At 32.5% G+C, this 20,346-nt stretch overlaps 1 protein-coding gene across 1 annotated transcript in view; it reads right to left on the reverse strand.

Annotated features, from left to right (window-relative positions):
* Positions 1-20,346, reverse strand: part of LOC103576034 (phenoloxidase-activating factor 2) — a 329,955-nt gene that overhangs the window by 266,639 nt on the left and 42,970 nt on the right. The window lies entirely within an intron of this gene.

Raw genomic sequence — 20,346 nt, forward strand, 5'->3', positions numbered from 1 at the left:
TTTATGAAATAATGAAGATATTGCAGTTACAGCAACAAGTTCTATAATGTCAATGTATAATTCAAGCTAACTGAAATTTCATTATGTTATGAACTTTTTACTTTGGAATTTTCTCGTTTGAAAACTAGTTACGTGTATTAGCAGTAGTAAAATTTACGGCTCTTTTTGTAAGTATTGTTACCCGGAAAACAAAAGTTTTTATATGATCATATATAAACACATATATTCATATACAATTTATATATGATCATATAAAAAATATATAAAAATCATATATGATTACATAAAAGCTTATATGGTCGTATAAAATCCCTATAAAAATTCATATACTTTTTAAAGGACTTTATAAAAATTGATATGATTTTATATAAAGTTATATATAACTTTATTAAATTACTATATAAAATTTTATCTGCTTTTATATGATCATATAACAGTCCATATGATCTAATAAAAATTTATATAGTTTTATAAGGATTTTATAAAAGTTGAAGTGATTTTATACAAATCCGGGAAAAAGTTCTTATATGATCATTTATAAACATATATGTTCATGTATGATTTATTTATGATCTGTTAGAAGTATATAAAAATCATACATAATTATATGGAAGCTTACACAATCTAATAAAATTTTTATAAGGATTCATATACTCATAAGAATTGATATGATTTTATAGAAAATTATGTATTAATTTATGACATTACCTGATAAAGTTTCATATGCTTATGTATAATCATATATGATCATATAAAAGCTCATATGATCTTATAAAATTCTTGTATAAGAATTTTTTATAAAGATATATATGAGTTTATAGCATTACCAGATCGCATTTAATAACATATATACAGTCATATATGATTAGATAAAAACTTATATGATCTTATTAAATTTTTATCTAATTTCATGTAACTTTATATCGAGTTACATAGAACATCATGAAATCGAGAGCACATTTTAGGTGGTTATACGTAACCATGTATGGTCATTTATAATCATATGAAATCTTATATAACCTTATAAATTTCTTATAATAATTCAGATAATTAATAAAAATTTATATGATTTTATATAAAGTTATAAATAAATTAGTATAATTACAAAAGAGTTCAATAAAGTTATATAAAATCATATATACTTATATAAAAGTTTATATGGTTTCATGATTTTTATATATAAATTCCTATAGTCTCAAAAGCAGGTTATCTTAAGGAAACTTATAATTTTATATAAACCACAAATGTGATGAAATTTTATCATATTTGGTGCATTATTTTTGTAAGATGTACCAATTTGAATATTTGATTTAAGTAATATGCTATGGATCGTAAATACTTATAAAAGTAAAGCAGATTAGAGAAGCAGGCCACGGATGCGCGATATCCAAAGTTGAACAGCATTTAGGAAGTACATTAGTTGGATGGGTGACCCCTCCGCAAAATAGCAGTTAATCAATACTATATTTTTTTTGTATTTGGATTCGTTCATTCATGATTATATATAATTACATGTCATCAGATCCTGCCAATTTTTATATCTAATCATATATAGGTTATTATATGTGATATTAGACAAAATAACTTTTTCCGGGTATACATATCTTTATATGATTATATAAGACATTATATGATCTTATAGGATTTCATATGATTATATAAGATTTTAGAAAGTCATATAAGTTTTTATAGAACCAATTTCATTATAAAACTATATATAATTTTATATGAGTCACTTTTATATGATTTATATATGATCATATAGGAACTTTTTTTCCCGGGTACCTATATTACTGTAATAAATAGAGTAGGGGATCGTTTTTGGCCACTTTAGTGCTAGTTTTAGACACTTGAAAAATGTAAATGAAATAATTGGTAAAAAACGCGATAACATAATTAATTTTTTTAATGCGAATGAAGATACTGTTACCATACTGTTACAATAGGGTGTCCATTATTTCCCAAATTAGATATTTGTACTTGGCCATGATATATATAAATATGAATCATATATTATATATATATATATATATATATATATATATGTATGTATATATATATATATATATATATACATATATATATATATATAAATCAATTATTTGTGATCCATAAATCATAAAACAAAATCAAATAAAGTTTATTCTCATGCCGTTTTACCCTAGGGATGTTCATGTTAAAAAAATATCGATATTTTTGTCGATATAATATATCGTAGTGTTCTATCGATACTTTGCGATATATCGTACAAATATATTGATATTTTGAACATATCGTAAGCAATTTGTATTAAACTAGTCTATAATATTGAATATTAGATAGGGTTCAGGTTAATATGAGTAAAACAGAGTGTAGCAACAAATCAACTTTATTTATTTATAAATCCCAATACTTTTTCTCTAAATCATGCAAAAATAAAATTTTATTTACTCTTTTGGCTTGCAGTCTGCCTCTCTGCTCAGTTAAAAACTGTGCGGCTTTTGAGAAAAGTCGCTCAGATGGAACAGAGCTTGCCACCATTGTTAAATATTTCAATGCTACATTATATAACTTTGGGAACTGTACTTTGTAATCTACCCACACTTGTAATGGGTTTGCGTTAAATCTACTAACTGGGGCCTTCAAATAAAGCGATAACTCATCAGAAAGACTTTCGTCTGTTTTATTTGTCTCCCAATTCTGCTTGACCAGTTTATGGTGATCGCTCCAGAGACTATATTCCGATGACAGACTAATTTTGTCGGAATTGTTCGAGTCAGATTCCTTAGTAGTATATAATTCATCCTGCTAAGTTTTTTTAATTATATCTTTAATTTTACTAACGGCATTTGCGCAAGCCAATGAATCTTCAAAATGAAGTTTTTTGAACCTCAGGTCCAATATTGTCGCAATAGCCAATGATGATACGTGTTCGAGAGCGCCCATTCATTTGTTAATCTCGTTAAAAGTGCGTTTATGTACCTCTTTGATTAAAGGTTCTTCAATCCTAGGTTTTTCAGATTTGATATCATGCAGTGCACTAATGGAATGACCTTGGAACTAGAACAATATTTATAACCAGATATTTTCTTAGTCGCTGCTTCCAGTGGATGTAAAATGTTAAGAAGCGATCTTAATATTGTCAAGTCCATACCAGTTACTATCGGCGGTGGTGTTTTATGACGAATCAAAATTTCGCTTACATCATTTCGTAAATCAAGAAACCGTACAATCATATAGTACGTACTGTTCCAACGTGTAGGGACATCCTGAATCAATTTTGTGTCAGCCTTAACTGATTCACAGAACTCATCGCTTGCCACACACCTTTGTTTGAAACAAGTAACAATATTTTTTACTTCCGTTATGATTAGTTGTAATTCAGGAATTCCCAAAATATGTTGAGCAATTAAATTAAGTGTATGCGCAAAGCATGGGATATGCTTTTTTTTCCCAAATGCAATTTCGACAGCCTTCACTATATTTGCAGTATTATCTGTCACTACTGCTGTGACTTTATTTGTATTAAATCCCCACTCTTTACATCTTTTAGTGAGCATTTGTGCAATGTATTCCGACGAATGTCTTTCAGCTAAGTGGAATACACTCAAAGTTACGGAAAAAAATTCAATTCCGATGCCAAAATGAGCAGTTACATCTCGGTAACTTCTCATTTATAGATCTGACCAAATGTCACTTGTTAAGGTAAGATTTTCTACACAGTATAATTTGTTTTTCATAAGGGTTGATAATGCATCATACTTTTCATCTAACTAGCGTGTCACAGTGGATCTGCTAGGAATCTTGTAGTGAGGTGCCGTAACTTTCAAAATATTCTTGAAACCTTCATTTTCAACTAATGAAAAAGGCTGATTGTCTTTACAGATCATGAACATTATTGCATTATTAATTCTTTAAGTTTTGTCACCAGAAGAAGTATATGCGTACATTTCTCCAAAACTACTTTCGATTGATCTCTGGCGATTAAAATGCAATTCCCTAGTATAATCAATTTTTTGATCAGTTTGAGAATTGTTAGTACTTATCTCGCTAGTATCTATTGGCGGTGACGTTGAAGTTGAAGGCAACAGTTGATGTTTGTTAACGGTAGATTTCGACATCGTGATATTATCTTGTTTTGAAGAATTAGGGATAGGGTTTGACAAATCTGAATCTTTTGTAACAGCAGCACTAGCAGTATTTTTATTTTGGAAAACTTCCAGATAGATAGCTTTATGAATATTTTTTATATGAGCCATTGCATTGGAGGTATTTCCAGTCGTTTTAACATTTTTTTGACATAGCTTGCATCGGGCTGTTTTCTCGTCATTTTTTTCGTAATATTGCCAAACAATACTTTTTTTATTAGGTGCCATGTTGAGAGAAATCGTAATTTCTGAAAAAAAGAGAACAACGTGAGAAAGACAAAGAGTAACAGTCACAAAAATAATGAAATAAAAAATAAATCCATCGAAACAATTAATCGACTATGTTCCATCCCTAACACTTTTGAAAGTAAAAACGAAATGGTCAATTGACCACAAGAAAATTAAAACTACATATTGAGGAATTTCATACAAATACTAAAGCATTCAATTATTTATTGTTCCATGCGAATAAATAATAATCTTTGATAGCACTTTGAAATCACGTTATACTTACTGTATGAATCGTAAACTGTAGTAAACAAAACAGATAATAATTGTGACAGCTTGCTTCTTTTGTACAACTGAATAGTGACCGTTTTTATACATCTTTATGCACACTAACTGTTTTTACACATTTTATAAACTGTATTAAACAAAACAGACAACTTTTATTTATAGGTTATTTTGTACTGAGAACGAAGCGATTAATCACGAACCACAGATTAATTAAAGATACAGTACGAAGCCACAGATCATAAACTAAGTAGGTAGTAATTTATACAGATTATAAATTACTACTAGTGCTGCCCTCACGGAGAGTAGAAGAATTTCGTGTCTTTGCGTTTTATTATTGAGAACAACTTCATTACAGACAGATATAATCATTTTATAAAAAAAAGAAATGGAATGTGCTTTTAATTTCTCCCGATAATTGATATATCAAATGAAATATATCGATTGTACGTACCGATACTTGATGATTCGATAATATCAGGTTGCATCGATTTATCGCGTACATATATCGATATTTTACGAAATATTGATTTACATCGTGCGCTCCTATTTTACCCTGCCTAAGTAATGATTCTTCCGCATTTTAGTACATGTAACGGGGAAATTTGGATCTCCCGGTTGATCTGATTGACCACCGGTTATACACGCGGTCGATAAATCAATTAACTGCCTCAGAGTTATCCGGGGTAGATAAAGCGACTTGTCCCCGGTAGTGGAGCTTGGATGACCTCGTTTTCAGTCCCACTTAATATTAAGTAGGCGTGGTTTATTTTCCGAGGATGCCCGAGCTTGAGCAGGAAAAAGAGTTGTAGAGAAGACGAAAGGAGTTCGACAGTTCAACCGGAGCGATCGAATAGAGTACCTCACCGAGTAACGACGCAGATACCCAAACGCCAACAAGTAAAAGAAAATTATCAATTTGGGACTTGGTTTTCTTGTGGAACCAAGCGATAAGACTTCTGATTTATTTGCGCGGGTATCAGGTGATTAGCCGGTATCTCTTTTTTTTTTTATAATTATTAATTACGTCGGAAAAGCAGGTGAAGGAGAGGACGGGTGGTTGTGCCGGAGTGAGAGCGTGAGATGATAACCGAAAGACGACGGACAGCAACAAAGGCGAGACTGGACGAGACTGACTTCGATGAGGGACAAACGAGAGACTGGAGAAACTTTGTTAAGGTATTTATTTAAATTATTCCAGGCAAGAATCCGGAATAATTAATTAAATACATAATTGTACGTCGGGTTATTGTCGTGCCTATATTAATTGTCCGAATTGAACAAATCGCGATTTTACAAGTTTCCAGGCAGGTTGAAGCCTTCATATACTGGAAACCGTGATTCTAAAAGTTTCTAGGCAGGTTGTGAAATACATATGCCGGAAATGGTCTCTAGTCTAGTCAGAATTCTAGTCGAAATATTAATTAACTAAAATAAATACGAAATTTAATTAATAAATTTAGTCTCGCGGTCAAAGCTACTGGTCGAAGTAACAGTACGATTGATTAATTAATTAAGTAATAGTTAAATTAAAAATGAAAGTAATTAATAATTCACCAAAAATAAAATAAGTAGAATCAAAAGACAGAAGTCAAAAAAAAGATAGTGGAACTTTGAGTGAAGTGAGAATCGGGTAATATAGTCATGTTGAGTACGGACAAAAACTCGATTTATATTTAGTCATGGCTAATCTTGATTATTGTGAAAATTAAAATGAATTGAATCGGTATTAAGGAAAAGCAAATTCCAAATTAATTAATTAATAATCATTAATTCTCATAAATTTAATTAATTAATTTATTGTGGCGGAAACGGCCATTTTTAGTCATTGTGTGTGTAGAATAGTCCAGGGGACTCGAGTGAGTGTGCGTGTGTAGATCGAGTAGATCAGTTTTAATTAAATTTATTGTAAAGTCGTCAGGTAAAACGATTTTTGTAATTATATTTTATCAAAAGTCCGAAAGTAGTTGGAAAATTCAAAAGTTGAGTGTGTGCGTGTGCGTAAAGCCAAAGGTAGTTGGTTAGTAAAGTAGGTTTAATAAATTATAGTCGTCAAAGGTAGTTGACAAGAGGTATAAGGACATAAGGTAAAAATTATACAAACATAAGGTTTATTGAAATGTGTTCAGTCACGGTCTTGATGAATTTGAATCAAGCTTCGTGCATTTCCGCTCGGTTCGGGAGAAGCCGAGCTCGCTACTGACTGAAGGTCAGAATAGTGCCGGGTCACTCGCTATTTGGGCCCGGCACATACAATTTCTAACTCAGGATCGTGTCAAGACGTCTTGAGAACCCGCTACAAGCTGACCAATCACAAAATTCGTTTTATATTGGTCAGCCTATGAGATAGTTCGCTATCGACTGATACCTGTTGGCACGCTTTTAAGCCAATAGGAAAATTCGTTATATGCAGCAAAGCTGTCACGTCGACACCAAGCTTCTCGATGATTCAACGACGCTACCATTATTCTATCTACAACTATCTGTCTAACCGCTTCGCTCAGACGATTCTACAACGTGTCTTTGCTACGTGCAACCTCGTGCTTAAACAGCTTCGCTTATTATTCTTGTGTAATATTAAATCAAATCGCTACGCTAAATTATCCTCAATATTTAGATAGTACATCAAGGCTGTTATTTATTGAGAATAAATAAATTGTTCTTGTGACAATAATTAATTATTAATTAATTATCATTGAATTAACCGCTACTGACCACGTTTCAATTTTATACGTGACTAAAATCATTGAGTTGCATTCGCTATCACGTATAAATTATCTAGTCGCATTCGCTCTTGTATATAATTCTCATAATTTTAAGTGTAAATAAGTGTCAATAAATCTATAATTTATTTAGTGACAAAATCTGCGTAATTTTTAATTGTTTAACATTCCTCGCCTAAATCAGATCCAATTAGTTTATTCGCTCAAAATGAATAAGATTTATAAGTTGGGAGATTTATAAATTAAATAAAAGTTAAAGTTGTATGTTAAATAAGTTCAATTTATTTATAAGTTATCCTCCCTCTCCTCTCTCTTACTCTTAAGTATTACAACGACCCTGATTTATAAGGCCCGGTTCTGGAAGACCGTTTAATACTTCCAGTGGTGCCTTTTTTAAGGACGACCAGAGAAGCAGTACCCCTGTTATATACAATGAAACAAATTTTATTTCTCACTTGAAAATAAATCTACAGCAATGACGAAAAACATATTTTTGTAAGAAATTCACTGCTCTTCAGAAAAGGCCTCTTATGTTTTTTCGTGAATTCAATGGTTTAAGAGATATTAACGTCAAAGTTTGGTTTGTTTGAAGAAATTGGCGTTTTTGTTTGAAATTTTATTACTCTCTAACACATGAAAGTAGAATTAAGCGCTGTAACCTGTAAAAAATTCGTCGCTTTCCAAAAAAGGTTTCTTACACTTTTTTCGTAGATCTAACCACTTTAGTGATATCGAAGCTAAAAGTTGATATATTTAAAAAATAATGTTTTTCGATTGAAATTCTGTAACTATTCAGCAAACAAATACATACTTAGGTTCCTAGTAATTCTTTCGTTGGAAATTTACCACTCTAGAAAAGAAGTCTCTTAGATATTTTTGATAAATTCAACCGTTTAAAAGATATTTAAGCTCGGAATGTAAGAAATTTTTGGTATCATCAGAGCGAAATTTCGAGTTGGATTGTGAAAGTTTTCATTCAATTTAGAGCATAAGCAACTCTTAAACGGTTCAATTAATCAAAAAAATTTAAGATACCTTTTTAGTAGAGCGGTAAATTTCCGAGAAAATATTGTTAGGAACCTAAGTATATATCTGTTTGCTGAATGGTTCTAGAATTTCAACCGAAAAGCATTATATTTTAAATCTACTTTGAGCTTCGATATCACTTAAATGGTTGGATTTACGGAAAAGTGTAAGAAATCTTTTTTGAAGAGCGATAATTTTCCACAGAAAAAGTTATAGCGCTTCATTCTATGTCCAGGTGTTAAAGAGCAATAAAATTTCAAACGAAAACGCCAATTTTTTTGAACAAATCAAACTTTGACCTTCAATATCTCTTAAACCATTGGATTCACGAAAAAAACATAAGATACTTGTTTTGAAAAGCGGTCAATTTCCTGTGAGTATGTGTATTTGTCATTTCTGTACACTTATTTTTATCGAGTAATAAAATTTTTCTCATTGCACTAAAATGGGAAAGTATCATTACTTAGGCAGGGTTAAACGGCACTTGAATAAACTTTTTTTTTTTTTTTTTATGATTTTCGGATCACCAATAAATGATTTATATCATGGCTAAGTAAAAAAATCTAATTTGGGAAACAACGGATACCCTTCTGTTACATTGCAAGGTTTTTAAAACTTTTTCATCAATTAAAATAAAGTATAAAATGTCCAAAAATGGAGCAGTGAACACAAATAGGACTTCAGCCTCATAATTTATTGCGTTCTAGCTTTAATTACATTTAAATAAAAATTTTAGAAATTTTTTTTTTGAAGTCTCATCATCATATCATAGATAAATTAATAAATCGTTACCTTGTTGGTGACATTATTTCTATTCACCACGAGCAATGTAATGGAAATCTTTTGTGATAAGAGAATCGCTGTTTCTCGTGGATAGTCTAAACAGATGACGATGCATGAGATATGGGCCACGACGATTCTCTCATAGGAAACCTGTGATGCAACGTTGACATTTTGATGAATGCATAATACCAACGAAGAACAGCACCAAGCTAGTCGATCACAAGATCTAAGAGAGCTAAGAACTCTGATCAAAATTACTTTGACTTGGGCCTGCCTCTTTGTTCGTTATTGACCAATGAAATCCGTCACTACTACGTACGCAGTTTATCATTAAAAAAACACTTTTACATTGAGGAACGCTAACATTGGCGGTCCTTACTTCCTGTCTTACCACCGGGAACGCTGACACCGACAACCTGGTACTCTACCTGAGCGCTATTTCCAGCTGTACAGGTAATCCCTAACCTCATCCCAAGCTTATGCCAAAAAACAAACGAGGGGGCAAAAAGGCCCAATTACGCCGGATTATCCGAACGATCCACGTGGATCTCGGTCGCTCGATTCACCAACGTTCCCGCACAGAAATCATTGCTAAGGAAGTCCTCCCCGATCCGGTGACGTTGGTCATTCGTTGGTTATCAAAGTCGGGTATCGTGGCGTCAGAGTTGAGTGAAGTGTTCAACAATCACCATCAACCGTAAGGTCAACCCACGTTTTAGATGGGTATCAACGGTGGAAAGCCGCTACCAACTATTGACGTGAGCCAACGAAGACGACCTTCGGGGTCCATCCCGTTCCAAGACCCTCGCTACGGGTATTACTCCGAAGTCCATTTCAAGGCCACCGGTAGGGACGACTACGCACCGACTGAAGCGGAAAGGTTGAAGCAGAAAGGGATTATTTGGCTGAATTATGTGGCCCATAATCTCCATCACGGTAAGTCAGTAATATAACAGGATGTCTGCTACCTTTATCGTCCTTTTTCAGGGCGCCACTGGAAGTATTAAACGGTCTTCCAGAACCGGGTTGCAATCGTTCAGGGTCGTTGTAAATTTATTTGAAAGAGAAGAATGAGGAAGGATAATTTATAATTAATTTATTTACTTCACATTAACAATTTTAAACCTTTATTTACGTCATCTACCTTCGACCTTTGACAATTATAATTTTTAGGTTATCAACTAAATTAAGCCAACTACCTTTGACTATCACACACACACACTCACGCGACTGAGTCCCCTGGACTATTATATATACAATTAATTAATTTATGTAACGGGACGGTTAAGGCTACCGCCGTTTGATGGGAGGCCGATACCACACCCTTTTGGGCATACTCGCGTTGCGGAGTGTCTCCACTTACTACCCAGATGACACTCTTAGTCAAAAATCGACCAAGAGTGAACGTTAACCGGAGGTCTAATTAAAAATCCTCGTAAATGAGGAAACCAGAATGTAACATTGGTGTTTTGAAAAGGATTAGTAACCATTGTTGACAAACAATAAAAAATTAATTTTAAAGTATCAAATTAATATTGGAGAATTTCCAGTATGTAGCAAAAAATTGCAGAGTGTCGCACGTCGCAATTAACAAAGAATTTTACTGCAGTGGGTTTTATTCCCTCGAGAAATACCAGAAACTTCCATCATTTCAAACGGTTATATTATAACGTTCTCTGCTATTTCGCGAGTCCCACGGCGGAGTGTAGTTGACGCTCAATAGCCGTTATGGCTCTCCGTTGATCGGAAACTGAAAATAAAATAAACCCAGAACCAAATGTCCCACCTGGAGATGTCCTGAATCTCCCTGGACTGGCTGCTCTGCTCAGGCTGGGTTAGAAAACCTAATTGGGCGCCAGTTCGTGTGCCCCAGGAACAAAATCAACTCAAAAATAACACAACGGAGAAAATGAAAATGAAAATAAATAGAATGACAAGAAAGCGATGTCAGATTTAGGAATAAGGATAGCAAGAAAGATAGCAGTAATTAAAATAATAAGATTAAATAAATACCGGGTTGATGACCACTTGCTTTAATTATCCAGTAAATAATTAAACTAATCAGTCAATATGTAACGCATACTCACATGAATAATGTTCGGAAAAATAATAATAACTCACTTACAAAAGAAAATAATAGAAATAGTATGCGCATATAAATTATCCTTAAAATAATAACAATATTGCGGAAGCAATCAATGTGTTGAACAAAATTATATAAATCTGTGAATAGTTAATAATTCACTCGCTCATGAACATAAACAAACTAATAAAATAATTATTAACGCAAATAATAAACTAATTATTTGATAACTCAACTCCAAAAAATAAATATAATGATGATTCAAATTAACAATAGTTAATACCTAATTAATAATACTTCTTAACCAATATTCAAATGAATAATAATTAATAATTCAATTTAGGAATAATCAATACGCTAAATAATATGTATTTTTTTTTTGCAATATTCCGCTGAATAATAATTAATAATTCGAATCAAATCAATGATAATTTTATAAATAATACTCAGTTACTAATAATTTCTAACTCAAATTATTAGTAATCAATTCGCAAATTACTAATATTTCTTAATTCAGATTAGTAATATTTCATAAAGTTTATCAATAATCATTCATAAATAATAATCAAAATACTAAAAATTTATAGCTCAAAAACATTAATACTCAGCGCTGTGTAATGTATACATATATACATATATCCGACTATCGAGGCCCAGTCGCATATGATGGTAATCACGTGGCATAAAATAATAATAATAACAAAAAAATATTTCTTCACAATAAATATTCGCTATTTGAATAATAATAAATAATTGTGATTAAATTTCCAATCATCCCCTGGACTCGATTAGTACTAATTTTATTCGTATGCTTGTAATCAAAGCCTAATACTACAAACAATAATACTTCATCAACTACGTGATATTCACACGCTTGCAAATGGCCACCAACGCGGGAATGCAAAGTTGCACGCCAATGAATTTACCAAAGGTACTTACAGTCGTCGTTGTAGTACAAACGGCGAACAGGCTCCATCGTCAGTTTTTTTTTTTCAATATCCAATGGGTTCCAATGTATCAAATATCGCTCTTCGATATTAAATTAATTCAAACTTAATTTAAGTAACAATTGTTATTATTATATATATATCAATGCAATATCACTTAAACAAAATTTATAACTCAGCAGCACACCTTGCTCGTACAAAAGATTATCCACGTCTGACCATAGCAGCACGTGAATTTCATGCCGGCACCTCGGCCGGCCATATTGTATATTTGCATCTCATTTTAACCCACTGGAGAACTATCTCCGTCGCATGTTACTTCCAAATACTACCAACGACAACGTACCCGATGTCAATTGTGTAACCTTGCCAATTCCCGACGTCAAATGCCCAATTACTTTTTATATTACTAATTAACAGTAATTTAAATTGCCAAACCAATTAATAATGTATGCAAAATAATTATAAATTTCATTTACAATATAATAAATTTGTTGCTGACAACTGTTGCGTCGCCGCGCATGCGCTGACCAACCACAATAATTACAAGCATATAAATAAAATGAATAATTACCTCCCAGCCTCATAAATTATACTTATAAACTCAACCTAATCAGTAATTTTTGCTGATTTCAGCGCAGTTTTCACCTAAAAAATTAATTAAGTACAAGCAATACAATAATAAAAATAAAATGTCAAACATAAACAAAATAATTATAAAATTAATAAGTGTAGAGACGTGTGAGCAGCGTGTGCTGCCATCTGTTGCTCACCGACCTGATGTGAGACTGCCGCGATATTTAAATATCGTGACAATATATATATATATATATATATATATATATATATATATGTAGCGTTCACGTCACTACTTACATTATTTGATATTCATAATTTCGAATCAGTCCGTCAATCATCGATCGTCTTCGATCGCCGAATATTTTCGCCTACGCGGATACGATATTCGGTAGCAACAGTTCACACACGTACACAGTACTGTACACGCGTACAAATAGAGAGATACACGGCAACTAGCTAACACATATCTAATGCGACCAGCATTATACTGTATTATATAATTTATCACATAAAACTAATCATTCCTTACTCTGTTAATATAATCAATTAGAATCAGATAATTTATTTATCGTAGTGATTAAGTTCTACAAACCTCATCCCAGTCCGTGCATATGTATATATTATAACGACAAAATATATCCATTCAAGCATACGTTAATACGCCCGGATTTCCTTTGCGCTACAAACTTCGTTCTCTATCCTTAGCCTCCAGTCTCAATACTATCAGGGCGCCAGGTAATTTTTTATCACTGGAATCACTAAACCAGTAAATCTTAAGAATTAGATAAATTTTTGATCTGTGGAACTATCTTAAAACCACGCATAAATAAAAACCGGATAATTTTTGATCTGTGGAATTATCACCAAAACCACGCAACTAAATAAAAACTAAAACTTAACAAAATGCTCAGAACTTATAAGCAAAAACAAAAACAGAGACTGGGAACTAAAAACAGAGTTACGGTATGCCATGGTGTCGCTCAGTGTGTAGGTTTATGGAGAGAGGGAGTGGTCCGGGTTACATCATTCCAAATTCATGTAGATTATCAGTGAATTTGCAATTTTTATTAAACAACAAATAATCTAAAATCTCTGTTTAACAGTTAACAAAATTCTGTAGCTTCGCACAAACAATTCAAAATAATGAATCTAATAATAATGGAATTACTCTCAACAAAAAGCTGAACTGACATCTAATCGATGCGTATCGATGTATTAAAAATAAATTAATTAATTACTAAAGCTAATTTACAATCAACTAATATTGAGGAACTTAGAACAATAAATTACAAAGCCGATATTCTAGAACATTCTATTCAACAAAACTAGTAAAACTAACGTACATGGATTTAATATTGACGTCAATTAGAATACAATTGGTTTCATAACTAAACATATTTCTTATAATTATTTATAAAGTAATATTAACAATAAATCGTGAACATGACTCTAAACTGTTACAATATCCTCATAATTCTCTCAGTTCTTAAATATTTTCTTTAATTAAAACAGTAGCATTATAGCTCAAGACTCTGACTCGAACTCAATTAATTATTGATAATCATAATAATTATTTCATACCTGATTACTGATGAATAAAATCTCGAGTAACGTCTTACACTGTTTTAAATAATACTTCTGTAACAATACTCTTGATCTGTAGCTTTCCGCAATGCCATGAACTGTAACGCTATTTCTGGACACGTCTGCTCGCTTCGAGCGACCAGAGCTGAATGCTCACGTCCGTAATCTTCGAAGGTCTCCCTTCGACTCTGTTTTTTCAATCATCAAAATTCAAAACTAAATCTTATCATTATCTATAACTGACCTTTACATTCTAAATCCATAAATCAATTCCCAAACTCTACTATATCGATAACTGGAGGCTTATACCTCACCAAACGTACTCACTAAACCTGATTTTGAGTATGGATATCCTTGGTAGTTGCTCCCCTGGAACAGACTTCAGCTGGGATCGTAAAACTTAAAACTAAGTGAGCTATGACTTCCTCAGCGGTACAAGTGGTCATGACTTGTCCTCTGAGGCCTGTCAGACAAAAGCAATTAAAAATGACCAAACGGCTTCCACAACAGCAACGGTCACAATATTACTGTTGAGGCCTGCCAAACCAAAACTCAAAACTAATCCCAATCTGCATCCATCAGATTCCTTTTATACTGGAGCGCTAGCATTTCAGCTAGACCTCTGCAATCTACCAAGAACTCTCATAGGGATAGAACTAGGTTCTATCATCAGATGATACCGGGTGACTAACTCAAGTCCCGCTCGACGGTAACACTGACTTCTCCACATACTCAAAATTCCAGACTGTAAACTAAACTCAAACTTTATCTTAAACATTAATCTCAAACAATATTCCATACTAAATTCCCATAATTCTGATTCTAAATCTTTACTATAATTTTTCTTAACAAAACCCGTAACTGTAGCTAAACGTTACTCCATATCTAATTCTCAAACTATAACTTAAATCAAAAATCTGTATCAAACTCGTTAATACCTTTACGCTAAATTCTAAGTCTTGAGTTACCATGCTCGTAAATACAGTAAAAATCAGTTGGTGTTTGTGACGTTCACTTTGATTTGACCCCCATACGAAAAATAACGTCACAATATATATATATATATATATATATATATATATATATATATAACTATATATATGTAATATTATATGGTCTACAATGTATACTTTGCTGAAATTTCGCGATGGAGACGCGGAACAGCCTAATATAGCGTATGCGGTCACCCACGCATGATACTAAATAATAATAAATAATAATAAACGATATTAAATGATGATAAATATCGAGATCAAATTAAAATAAAATAATAGATTTAAATAATTGTCAAAATATAAATAATAATTAAATGTTGTCGTGCCTGGACCAGCTCCTCAAGCTGGGTTAGTGCACGCAGGTGCCAGACCGTTTATTCAAAACGGACGAAAATTAATCAGGAGGAAAACTTACGAGGAAAAGATACGAGCAAGTGACTTACGACGAAGCAGATAAACATTCAAAAGAAATAAAATAAAAATGATAACAAAAATTTGTAAATACATGATAAATAATTACACACAAATCACAAATAAGATCAGGAAAAAATGAAATTAAGCAGTAGGAAAAGATCCAGAGAAATAAATATTAAACTTTCTCCGGCAGCTGTTGGTTTCCGAATTTTAATTTTTATAAACAATATAAAATAATAATATCTCACAATATTTAATTTGGTTAAATTAATAACAATAATAATACCTAGTGATTGCCAACGATATATGATCGCAGTATTACAATAAATCATATAAGCTTAATAGACCAAAAAAAAAAATAAATATAATTTCACTTAATTAAAGAAACTCTTAATTTAATATTAAGTAATTGAAATAATTATTCAATTTCCAATTTTTCCGAAATAAGGATAATAAATAATGACAATCTTTTTATTTATTATTCTATCCCTCAACACTTGTGAGAGAGAGAAAGACACGGGATTTATCCTCACTCACACTCAAAATAAAAAATTCGTCGGTATTGAAATTAATTTATAATTTTAAAACAAAAATTTTAACAATAATTTTAGACCGCTGGGTTAAACAAATAAATCAAAAGTAAAAGAAAGTTAAGTTACTTAATAATTTTAAACAATAATAAATATAAATAATAATAAATATATATAATTATGGTTAATATTTTTTTCTACAAATATCTCGAGTGAGAACAAAAAAAAATAATTTTAAATACTTTGGGAATTTTCACCCAAGTGCTGACGTCAGTATTGGAGAAATTTACTCAAGTACTGTACGCGCTCTATAGATATATATATCTATAGATATATATATATGTCTACCGGCAACGTTTAACTACGTTGTACTTGACTTGTATATACATATATATAGGTAGAAATATCGAAATATCTAACAATAATTAACGAAAATTATTTATAATATAAATCATGTATCGTTCAGCAGTTAATTATTAACAAATTAATTTTCCTCGCCGCGGCAACCAACAACTACCAGGGGGAGGTTATCACGTGAAAAATATATGCCGCGAAAGGAATCCAAAGTACTTACTCAAAATTGATAGACTTCCGATGATCAAATAATATTACGATTAAAATGCTGATATCAACAGCCACTTTAATATTTAGAAAAAGAAAGGAATTTAAGTAATTCGACGCGATTATTCACGATGCTACTCAGGACAGCGTCCGTACACAATCACTCGCCGTATCTTTCTAATCTAATTACCCTATGCTCCACCTGTTGGTCCTCGCGCACGTGGCGCACCCATCGCCCTTAATTACTATTATAATTATCTTTACCAGCCCTGGGCCTAGTTTTAAATTGAAAATATAAATTATAACGATAATCTCTGGATATCTGAATGATACATGAATAATTATTTAATGTATGAACTATCTATTTATAACTTATGCCTATTTTTATTTTATCCAATAACTGAAATAATATTTATTTAAAAATTATAAAATTGACGTCGGGAATATAGCTAAGGTATTGATTTACCGTTACCCGGCGGTCAATATTTTCCAACCAAACTGACATCCTTAGTCGGATGACAAGTTTAAATAAAATAATATATTAGACAATTGTTGGGGCATAATGTTACGCTGAATTATGCATCCCAACGGTTTCAAAATCATAAACAAATACTTAAAATTTATGAAAATCAATTGTTTGTATTTTTAAATTATAAATTAAAATTATTTTGCACACGTGCTCTCTCATACACGGCGAGCATGCGCTAGCAATGTGCACGGACTGCCGTTTCCATCGGCGAAATGGCGGAATGCCCGCGTAACGACTCAAATTTAAACGTAAAATTAAAATATTTAGCTTACAACTAACTAAAAATTAAATAATTTGAATCGTTACGTGACAGTTCATACATAAAAGTGAGCATGAAAATTTTATACATCTCGAATTCTATATATGACCATATTTAATAATATATGGCCATATATAAGTGAACATGAAAATTTCATACACATCGAATATCAATCAACCAATTTTTACTGTAATAACAATAATTAATCTACCAATATCATTATATTTTACTTTTTCGAAAGTGATCTATTCTTTCAATCTTACGTAGCACAACTAAACTTTGATGTAACTGTCGGTCTTATAGCCTAGTCATTAAAGCGTCATTAAGCGTTAAATATAAATTTATTCAACCATCAAAACTCTGGGTCGGAGTGAATGCGGATTGAAATAAAATCCACGACACTCCGAAATCACTCCATTCATAAAAAAGTCCTTATTCACTCCGAATATAAAGTGTTTTTTTTAAACTCCGGAGCGTTAGTGACGAAGTGAATTCGGATTTAAATAAAATCTGTGTCCGATCTGAACTTACTCCTGATTTTTTACAGGGTATAAACAAAATTTTCATTTTCAATAAATAATAAATTCAAAATACACTAACGCAAAAATTTAAAGGAACAGAGAAATTTTATAAATTTTGTAGTAATTTTTGGAAGACTGTAACTTTGTGAAAAATAATCGTATCGAAATTTCAAAGAAGCATTTTATAGCTCGAAATCTCTAGTTTTGGCGCATTTTTATCAAAATTTTTAAAAGGTCCGGTTATTACGCTAACACGAGAAACACTGCGAGACTAAAAATTTCTAAATTTTTTTTTTCTTCAAAGAGCCCACGAACCGTGGAATAAATTTTTAACTAAACCAATGCATAGGTCATTTGGCAAATTTATTTAGCTTCAATTTGCCTTTTTCTTCAACCTCGTAAGACAATTTGTCGCAGAGATATCAGCGTTCAAATAAAAAATGCTTTTTTTGGCTTTCATCATTGATATTTCAGGTACCAATGATTGCATAGTAAATTTAAGGGCGGCGTTAGAAACTTGAATAAATTTTCTACAAGACCCGTTCATGATTTTTTGGAAAAAACAATTTTTTTTAATTTTAACATCCTTTAGAAGTAAGTACAAAAAAATGACTTTTTTGGTTTTTTAGTAAATTAACCGCTACTTTGCAAATATCGTTAAAAAAATATTGTTGCCGGGGACTTTTTTAGCTTAATGTACTCCCAATAACCCTATAAATTTTTTCATTAATCTATCGAGCCGTTTTTGGGGGCTGATCGATCAAAGTTCTGCTAAACAATTAAAGGAACAAATTTTGTTCCTTTAATTGTATAATCTTAATTAAAATGAAAAAAATATTTTTTTTTTTTACTTTTTTATCATTTTTCCATTGGTTACTCAGTAAATGTGAGGAACAGAAAAAAAAATGAAAAATCGCCGAAAAATGTAAAAAAAAATCAAAGAAATGAAAAAAATTGAAACTTGTTTTTTGGGGTCGAAAATTTCTGTTTTTACATTTTTTGGCAATTTTTCGTTCTTTTTTCTCTTTCCCTTACAGTTACTGAGTAACTAATAGAAAAATGAAAGAAAAGTAAAAAAAAAAAAATTATTTTTTCAATTTGATTATGACAACATTGTCACGATATTTAAATATCGTGACACTTCCCCCTTATCAGGCCAGTCGTAGTCCTCTGCAAGGCCTGTGGCCTAGACAACAGCAGTCTTCGCATCCATTGGCTTGTTTATAAAGCTACATGTAACATTACACTTACCCTCTCTTTCTTGCTAGACGTAAGGGTTAGGAAAAGTTATGAATGTTCGTGAATGATAAGTGAAATGATTAATGAACCCATTGTACGTTTACGGCTAATTCACGCGGTCACTTTGCCCCTCTACGTGATATAACCCGTATACTCTCTTCACGCGATCACTTCGATCTCCTACGTGAATTCAACTACTGATTCACTGATTCACGCGGTCACCTTGACCCTCTTCGTGAATTTTCCCAGCTGCATTCGGTAGGTTGAAAGTTTGCCACGACACGGGGACCATCATCCTCTACTGATGACCCGCGTTGTAGTTTTGTAACTGTAAAGTCCGTGGTGGACATTGGCAAGTGACAGCTGTCTTACCCACAGTCCCACATCTGGGACACACATTTCGGTGTGGTTCCCAACAATTATAACTCAGATGCCGTAACGACCCACAGTTGAAACAGAATCGCGGTCAACGGAATGGTGGCGCACGAGGATTCAAATTCCCATTGGCTCGTGACGTCGAAAGGTTAGATGGCCTGTCACCAACTGGTATTATCGGTGGTGTCTGCGGTGGATTGTGTCCCACCGTCTGCATAGCAGGTCCTGACTGAGTATCGGCCCTAGCTGTAATACCCACTGGGGTCAATTCTTGCTCAGCAACAGGTTTTTTATGTTTCTTAGCCTTCCCAGGCTTTACTTTCTCCACTGGTGGCCTTTGACGCTCAGCATTCCCCGATTCATGTACATCCACCGCGTGAAGCAACCCGTTGTGGTCCCGAGGTTGTTTAGGCCCATATGCATAGGAGCATTCCTTCACAAATGCCTCATCTCGTGGAGATTGTGCTCGACGATTTTTGGTGGCACGCCACCTTTCTTCCAGCAAAGTGGTCTGATGCAACACCGACTGGTAAGTATCGAATTTCCTAGCCGAGCAAT

Source organism: Microplitis demolitor, chromosome 9 (assembly GCF_026212275.2).
Source record: "Microplitis demolitor isolate Queensland-Clemson2020A chromosome 9, iyMicDemo2.1a, whole genome shotgun sequence".
Taxonomy (NCBI): Eukaryota; Metazoa; Arthropoda; class Insecta; order Hymenoptera; family Braconidae; genus Microplitis; species Microplitis demolitor.